Source organism: Symphalangus syndactylus, chromosome 2, assembly GCF_028878055.3.
Source record: "Symphalangus syndactylus isolate Jambi chromosome 2, NHGRI_mSymSyn1-v2.1_pri, whole genome shotgun sequence".
Taxonomy (NCBI): Eukaryota; Metazoa; Chordata; class Mammalia; order Primates; family Hylobatidae; genus Symphalangus; species Symphalangus syndactylus.
In genome coordinates, this window is record NC_072424.2 from 115,636,952 (window position 1) to 115,645,779 (window position 8,828).

Genomic DNA, 8,828 nt, shown 5'->3' on the forward strand with positions numbered 1-8,828 from the left:
CTTGCTGTTTCAAGAAAGTATCATGTGTTCCAGAAAAAGGGAACAACGTATTGCAAGTCCAGGAGAAAAAAAAATTGACCTAAATTAAGAGTGTCCTCGTATTTCAAAGTGGCGATGAAGAGGGCCCAGGCATCTGTTGGGAAGATGAGACCTAGCAGGAAACATAGTGGAGTTGCTTTCCTCCTCTTCTTCTGATTAATTTCACAGGTTTTTCATGTTTTTAGTTTAAATGTCACCTCCTCTGGTTAAGTCCCCTCTGCTATGCACTCCTGTAGCAAATGTCATAATTACTTGATTAAATGCTCATCTCCTCCAAGACTGTAAGTTCTGCAAGGGTAAGAATTATATCTGCCTTGCAGATGGGTGTGGTGGCTCACACCTGTAATCCCAGCACTTTGGGAGGCCGAGGATTACCTGAGGCCAGGAGTTCGAGACCAGCCTGGCCAATATGGTGAAATCCTATCTCTACCAAAAATACAAAAATTTAGTTGGGCGTGGTGGTGCACATCTGTGGTCCCAGCTACTTGGGAGGCTGATGTGAGAGGATTTCTTGAGCCTGGCAGGGGGAGGTTGTAGTAGTGAGCCAAGATTGTACCACTGCACTCTAGCCTGGGTGACAGACCGAGACTCTCTCTCAAAAAAAAAAAAAAAAAAAAAGAATTTTGTTTGGCTTCTGTTCTAGCTCAGTGTTTGACACTTATTAGGTGCTCATAATGGAGTTAGGGAGTGACCCACCACCAGGAAACACAGGCTTCCCACATGGGAGGATGGCTATGTGGCAGTGTTGAGGGACACTGAATCCAAAGTGCTGTGTCTTGAATTCATCAGTAAAGACATGAAGGCCTGGCCCATCAGGAGGATCCACAAGGGAATGAGGAATGGTCATTGTGTTGGACACACATCTATGGTCTGGGTCTGTCAGGCTCCAAGGGTTGTTGTGTGTGTGGGCTTGTATCTCCAAGAGAACAGGAGTGACATCCCCAAACATGAATGAGGTTAACTTTTCTAAAGAACATTGGTTAGTGGCCAGGCGTGGTGGTTCACACCTATAATCCCAGCACTCTGGGAGGCTGCGGCGGGCGGATCACTTGAGGTCAGGAGTTTGAGACCAGCCTGATCAACATGGTGAAACCCCGTCTCTACTAAAAATACAAAAATTAGCCAGGCGTGGTGACACATGCCTGTAATCCCAGCTACTTGCGAGGCTGAGGCAGAAGAATCGCTTCATCCCAAGAGGCGGAGGTTGCAGTGAGCCGAGGTCACATCACTGCACTCCAGCCTGGGCGACACAGGGAGACTCTGTCTCAAAACAAAACAAAACAAAAACAAAAAACATTGGTTAGTGTAGCCAAGAAAGATTTTTGACTTAAAAAATAAATCTGTTATCCATGCAGTGTACTGATGAAAAAAAAGATAGTATTTGTCACAAATAAGATAAATATTACATAACCATTAGTAAGATTATTTATGAAGAGTTTGTAATGATGTGGGAAAGTGGTTATGATATACAGTTAAGCAAAAGTAAAAAGTAAATGCCAATTATAAAAATAGTATATTGTTACCTTTGCTTAAACATATATATACGCACACACAATCCACAAAAAGCGGGAATATACTTCACTCTGTAAGTGGTGGTTATCTCTGAGTGACATTTTACAGGGTGTTCCCCTGCTATTTTTTTACTGTAATGTACATTCCAAATTATTAGATTAGTATATTTTACTTTTACAAATGGTGATTATACATTTTAATAGTTTCAGAATGTTAAGATCTTAAGAGACTAAGCTTAGTTCTATAGCTAGCACATAGTAGCATTGCATAAATATTATTCAACAATTAATGAAGTCATCACTTCATCTCAAGAGTGTACACAAAGTATTAGAACTATTAAAATGTTTGTGTGTGCACCAGCCCCATCAGTTCTGAACAATGCCCTATCTGCCATAATTATATATTCTTATTTTTGGGGTCCTCACTCCTTAAAGCAACATTGATATTTCCTTCATTGCTTCTCCCCAAGCACAGAAGCAAAAAAAAAAAAAAAAAAAAAAAAAAAAGATCATTTATTGTTTTAAAATCTTCATTTATTTTGGGATGTCACCACTGATTTTTCAGGCCTTAGACATGTAAGCATGCATTTCTACTTTTTTGGATTTTGAATCATGTAGAAATCTAGCCAAATTAATTGAGAATACTCTATTGAATAAATCAACAACTTTACTTCCAGGGTCCTGTTAACCTAAGCTAAAGATAAAAAAGCTGCAACAAAGTGCCACTGTTATCTGGTTAAAACTGACAACTGTAAGATGTATGGATGATTTTCTACAAGTTTAGAAACAGGAAACAGTGCTTGCTGCACTTGCCACAGGGCATATAAACTGAGAAAGTTATGTAGAAATTGAAGATCAGAGGATGAGCACAGGGATGATCTTTGAGAACAAAACAGTGAACAGAGCCCTTTGTGGTGGCAAGCCGTGAGGTGAGGTTGTGTTTATGTGAATACAAACCCTCTCCTCCCAAGCCTGGTGACTACAGTGTTTTCTTCCCACCTCATTGTTAATTGTGGAAATACGGCTGTCACTATTAACATATCAAACAGAGGTCTTGATATTATCTGCAGCTGATCATTTGTTTAGGTTTTACCCGCAGGAAAGTCTGGTGGCAGCCAGCCCCAGGACAGCCACGCATGACGCACAGAAGAGTCCTTGTTGTTCCCCTGGAGGGGGTGATGATGCAGGCAAATGCCACACCTGATCCCTTCGGGTCTCCGTGGCAACAAGGCTGCTTGTCAGACTAGATGATAATGATCCATGATCTAGAAGAGGCTTATTCCATAACAGGAGGGAGGTTTCAAAGGTAACATGTCAACAGCAATGCCTTGGCAACAGCTGTTTGTTATTGTAGTCGACAAGGACAGAAGAAGGACAAGGCTGCCAGAAGATGTTGCATATGGAACAGAAGATTCCTGCCCTGGAAGAAGGAATGGAGAAGATGTAAATATCCCTTCTTTCTTGGGGGAAGGAAATAGATGAAGTGTATGCTAAGTTAGAGCCTCTCTTTATCTACAAATGATCTGTTGGTTAAACAGGATACCTCCCTTCTGAACATCTCAGCACCTCATCAAGAGAACTTCAAGTCTCTGCCATTTAGACATGTCATTTGTAAGTAAAATAAATCAGGGAAGTAATAGGAGGAAAGCTAAGAATGAAAGGAATTCATCACCACTGCAAATTTGTCCCTGAAGCAAGGCGAGTCCCTGCCCATCTGGCTACACCAGCTCTTTTTTTTTTTTTTTTTTTTTGGCCCTTACTAGACCCCATTTGGGATTTTGTTGGCATATTTGTTTAGATGTCTATCTCCTCTGTAGTTCCTGAGGTCAAGATTACAGTCTCTTTTTTTTTTTTTTTTTTAATTTTTGTGTCTATGGTGCCTGGCAAAGAAAAGAAGCTCCATCAATGTTTACCAGTTGCTGGTGGCAATGGTAATGGTAGTTGTGTAGAAGGCGGGAAGGATAGAAGTATAGCTAAGTGAGGGGACATTCTATTTCTACACCTTGTTTAGCTGTGGAGGTCTCTGGGACTAGCCAGGCTAGCCAAGATTGGGACTTCTGGTGTCTTCTCCAAGAGAGGCAGAATGAGCCTAATGGTTTAGAACGTGGGCTCTGGAGCCAGACGAGCCAGATTAGAATCCTGACTCTACTCCAAGCAGTGTGAGCTTTGGCAAGTTACATACCTTATCTGTGCCTCTGTAAGGATGAAACGAGTTCATTAGAATGATGCCTGGTACCCCAGAGGAGCTGTTAAGGTTCAGTTGACTCTGTTTCTAGTATTACTGCTCAATTTAGGAAGAAAAGAAGTGCAGAAGAGGAGAGCCTTTTGCTTCAAATTTTGAGTTTCACATTTAGCCTTGCAGTTTTATCCCTGGGGAGCGTCTGCCTGGATGGAAGATGAATCTGGTATCTAAGCTTCTCCTTAGAGCTGTCATTTAGACCAGTGCCAATCCCTAGGAGTGCTTCTGATTTCCTGCTTATCTCCTACAAATGTACAGTTAGGTCAATTCAAAAGAAAAGATAAATGGTCCAAACAAATCCATTGTAGCATATTGTAATCCATTGTCCACGGGGCAACTCATTTGCCCTTGAATTATTATTATCTTCCTTACCAGATGTGCTTGACACTTGTGATCTTGAACCATGCTGGGCACCATGGCAAATTTTGATATTTGATATTTTTTCCTTGATGCTTTTGAAGACACCTCCTCCATAACCACGATCAGTGACCAACACTCAAAAAGCTGAGGCGAACTAAAGCCAAGTTAGGGAAACAATGTAAATGCCTGGCTGGTTAACACATGTGGATATCCAGAGAGTTGTTGGGTCTTCTCACCTCTACCCTCACCCACCGTGAGCACACAGTGCTCCACGGATATATTCAAACTTGAATCAGGCCGGGCACGGTGGCTCACGCCTGTAATCCCAGCACTTTGGGAGCCCGAGGCGGGCGGATCACAAGGACAGGAGATTGAGACCATCCTGGCTAACATGGTGAAACCCTGTCTCTACTAAAAATACAAAAAATTAGCCCGGCATGGTGGCGGGTGCCTGTAGTCCCAGCTACTCGGGAGGCTAAGGCAGGAGAATGGCGGGAACCCGGGAGGCAGAGCTTACAGTGAACCGAGATTGTGCCACTGCACTCCAGCCTGGGCGACAGAGCAAGACTCCGTCTCGAAACAAAACAAAACAAAAAAACTTGAATCGGTTAAGTGAGGAATTTTATGAAATGCACTCTTGAAGCCAATGAAATAAGGTCATCCATAACTATAAACCAGCAGCTAAATACTACCTAAGCACAGGACTTGGACTCTATTTCATTTAGACCACCTGAAGCAGGTTCTCTTGGAACTGCAAAACAAAAGAAGAGAGAGAAAGATCACCATTGTGATGGTTTCCAGATAGGCCTAATCAAAAGGTTGAAAATTTCTACCAAGAAAATTAAGTCATTACAACAGGTACCTTTTCTAATTAAAATTGTATTCCCACTGCATGGCTGCATCCTAATAAACTGAGAGGCTTCGGCTAGCTACCTTATCTTTCATACCAGCTGTAAGTATGCTGATATACATACATATATTATATTTGTATTATGTATAATATCTATATGCTATATGTATATATAAAGTATAGCCCTTAAAAATTATTTCAAAGTCACACAAACATCTGAGTCACACAAGCACGTAGAAAAAGAGATAAAGGTATGTTATGTAACTCACCTCCTATACCCAGATAAGTCTTCATTCAAATAAATACAATTATTTGATATGTTTTCCTTGATGCTTTTGAAGACACCTCCTCCATAACCACAATCAGGAATGGTGTGTATTTTAGCAGTCAGGAAGTTGTTTTTTTTTTTCAAATAAACTGCTTATCTTAGAATGGTTTTAAAATTACAGAATTAATGTAATTAGTGCAGTAATGGTACAGAGAGCTCCCTACCTAATACTGAGTTTCCCCTATTGTTAACATATTACATTAATATGGTACCTTTGTCACAACCAATCAATCAGTATTGATACATTATTTCCTCAGTTTTTCCCTAATGTCTTTTTTCTTTTTTGAGATGGAGTCTCACTCTGTTGCCCAGGCTGGAGTGCAGTGGCACGATCTCGGCTCACTGCAGCCTCCACCTCCTGGGTTTAAGCAATTCTTCTGCCTCAGCCTCCCAAGTAGCTGGGATTACAGGCACCCGCCAACACACCCAGCTGATTTTTGTATTTTTAGCAGAGATGGGGTTTCACCATCTTGGCCAGGCTTGTTTCCAACTCCTTACCGCAAATGATCTGCTTGCCTCGGCCTCCTAAAGTGCTGGGATTACAGGTGTGAGTCACCGCGCCCGGCCCCTAATGTGCTTTTTCTATTCCAGGATTCCATCCAGGATACCACATTGCATTTAATAGTCATGTCTCCTTAGGCCCCTCTTAGCTGTGGCAGCTTCTCAGATTTTCCTTGGCTTTGCTGACCTTGATAGATTTGAGGATTACTGGTCAGGTACGTTGTAGAATGTCCTTCCATTGGGATTTGTCTGATGTTTTACTCATGATTAGACTGGGTTAATGCATTTGATGGGAGGGAGACCACAGAGGCAAAGTGCCATTCTCATCATATCATATCATCAAGGGTGCACACTATCAATCACTTGCCAATGTTAGGGAGTTGTTTTTAAGGTCAAAAGTAAATTCCTATTGTTAAAGCAGTGGTTCTCAAAGTGTGGTTCCCCAGATCAGCAGTGTCAGCATCTCCTGGGACTTGTCAAAAATGCAAATTCTTGGCTTTATCACAGGCCTACTAAATAAGAAACTCTGGGGGTGGAGCCCAGTGATCTGTCTGAACAAGTCTAGGTGATTCTGATGCACCTGAAGTTTAAGAACTGCCGTGTTGGTGGTTGTCTAACATGTTTGGCCTCAATGTATAAAAAGAGTTCTCCTCAGTGCCTATCTATTAAGCCAGTGGTTCTCAACTCTGCTGCATTTCATGAATACCCATGCCCGGGCACCATCCCAGAGACTGATATCACTGGTTTGGGAGAGGGTCTTACTGAAAAGTTCCCAGGTGGTTCCAAGCCTAGACAGGGTTAAGGGCTCCTGCCCTGGCCCTCAGCTAAGAGAAGTCTCCCCTCTTCTACTCATGCTTTCCACCCTTCTAAGCTCTCCTTCCTTTCCCCCTTGGCCTGTGGAAGAATGGATCAATCAGTAGCCTGGTTTCTTAGAAAACATCAAAGAAGATTTAATACTACAGAACTTCAGATTGGTAACAGCCATAAAGGTCACCTAGTTATGTGGTTTTAAAAGTTTTTTTGAGCAGACTCTTTCTTCAAAGGAAATCTTTATGGGGAAACCCAACCCAATACAGAAAAAGAGAGAAAACCGAGCTGCCCTGAGTGAAGGGGAAGGGACTTGAGGTTGCTTTCGGTCCTCCTGACACTATCTAGCCATCACTGGGCTAGTTCAGCCTTCCCAGTCAGTGGTTGTCCACCTTCTCCTTGATCATCTCCGGCATCAGGGGCTCCTCCACTTACCATGCCATTTCCATTTCAGTACCAACCATCAAAGCCTTCTTTCCTTTGAGCCCCCACTGGCTTCCCCATCACTTCCTATCACTAATACTAGTTCCTTTCCTGGTGCTAAAGAAGAGAGATAGAGAGTCTTTCCCATGAAAAGCCTCTTTTTATTTCATGATTCAGCCACCCTGCTCCCTAAACAGTGGTTCTCAACTGGATTGTGCATTAGAATCAACCAATGCACTTTCAAAAGTCTCACTGCCCAGGATACATCCCAAATCAATCTGGTAGTGTCTTTTCAGGTGGACCCAGGTAGACAAGAACCACATGCAGCCTGGCTGGGGACTGAGCACCTTTGTCAGAGCCTCTCCCCTCACCCCCAGGCCAAGAGGGCCACCCTCTTTCCTGATGATTGACACTATTCTGAACCTCCTCGTCATTCCATCTGCTCCCTTTGGAGAATGCTCCATTATCTGGATCAAAAAATAAGTCATAGTGGCACAATTTTCACAAACAGCTTTTATACAATGAAGGCAAAAAGTTTAAGTGCTGGGTTGATATAATACCAAATTCTTTCTTTCTCAAGTTAATTAGAATAAAAAGATACCTATTTGCTTCATGACTCAACAATCCAACTTCTACTCCCATGTCCCCCTTCCCCTATACTGGAAAGATTGTACAAATGCTCCTACCTTTCCCGGAGCAGAAGTGTCTCACAGCTAGTATCCCTGCCCTGCCCTTGTTAAATGAGAGGTAAATGATGTGATCATTTTTTTGTGACTGCCTTAAGCAACTCCGCCCAGATGGCCCAGCTGTTTGTTTGGTGAAGATTTCTCTCTCCTCTTCTGCCCTCTCTTTCTGACCCACTAGTCAGAAAATAACTGGGCTGTTCAAATGTAGGTTGTGTAGGTTGTCAGGTTCACCAGCCTCCAAATGGCCTGTCCCGAATCCTCTTAACCAGTATTTCCGGAATGAAGTTAAGATCGTGCAGGCCATTAGCCAAGGAGTTTAGCTAGAGAGGGCGGGGTGAAGCACAACTCATGCTTTGAAGTATCTGAAACACTCACCGGCCAATGACAATTACTTGTCTCTACTAGGCTGAAGAACATATTTCAGTTGTTCCTATCTCCACTGAAAAACTTGCCTCCTCTATATGACATGACTCATAGTCATTAAGTCCAACGTGGAGCGCAAAGAGGTTGATGTTTTCCTAACCATTGTATTCTAAGTCTCAGTCAGCTCAACCAACTGCTCCAAGTTGCAGAACATTGCTGAGGTAAACATGGAATTGCGTTGAGAGTTTTGTCTTAAACTCATGCCACCCATCTTCAGTTGGACCCTCGATTCTCTCTTATAATCATTTTTCTTTTCCTTACTAAACTTGATACTCTATGCCCCACAATAGTGTTTCAGAACTTCCTTCCAAAGTTTCAGTTTTCACATCTTTAAAATAAAGATAATCATAGCATCTACTTAGTAAGGCTGTTCTCAGTATTAAATCAAAGGATAGGCATAAAGTTCAAAACATATGACATAAGTACCTAATACATGCTGTTACTACTATTATATATGTTATTACCTATGCTAATATTATATGACATGGATAATGAAATAACAAAATAATATTTTCTACTCATCTCAAAGTTAAGAAACTTTTTTCATGTCAGCTATATGCTAGTTATTCTGTTAACATGACACTTTGATATACAGCCCCTAAGATCCCAACTCCCTTCCACTCTTTCCCTCATCTTATTGGCCTTCTTTCTTACTAAGATC

General features: G+C 42.0%; 1 long non-coding RNA gene across 2 annotated transcripts; it reads right to left on the reverse strand.

Moving 5' to 3' along the window:
- Positions 1-2,062: 2,062 nt before the first annotated feature.
- Positions 2,063-7,799, reverse strand: LOC134733443 (uncharacterized). Of its 2 annotated transcripts, XR_010116891.1 has the most exons (3): positions 7,745-7,799; positions 3,733-4,900; positions 2,063-2,970 (listed from the first exon to the last, which is right to left on the reverse strand). It is a non-coding gene; the product is annotated as an uncharacterized lncRNA (long non-coding RNA). The 2 variants fall into 2 exon arrangements; XR_010116892.1 differs by lacking the exon at positions 7,745-7,799 and having other exon boundaries at positions 3,733-4,908.
- Positions 7,800-8,828: the final 1,029 nt, after the last annotated feature.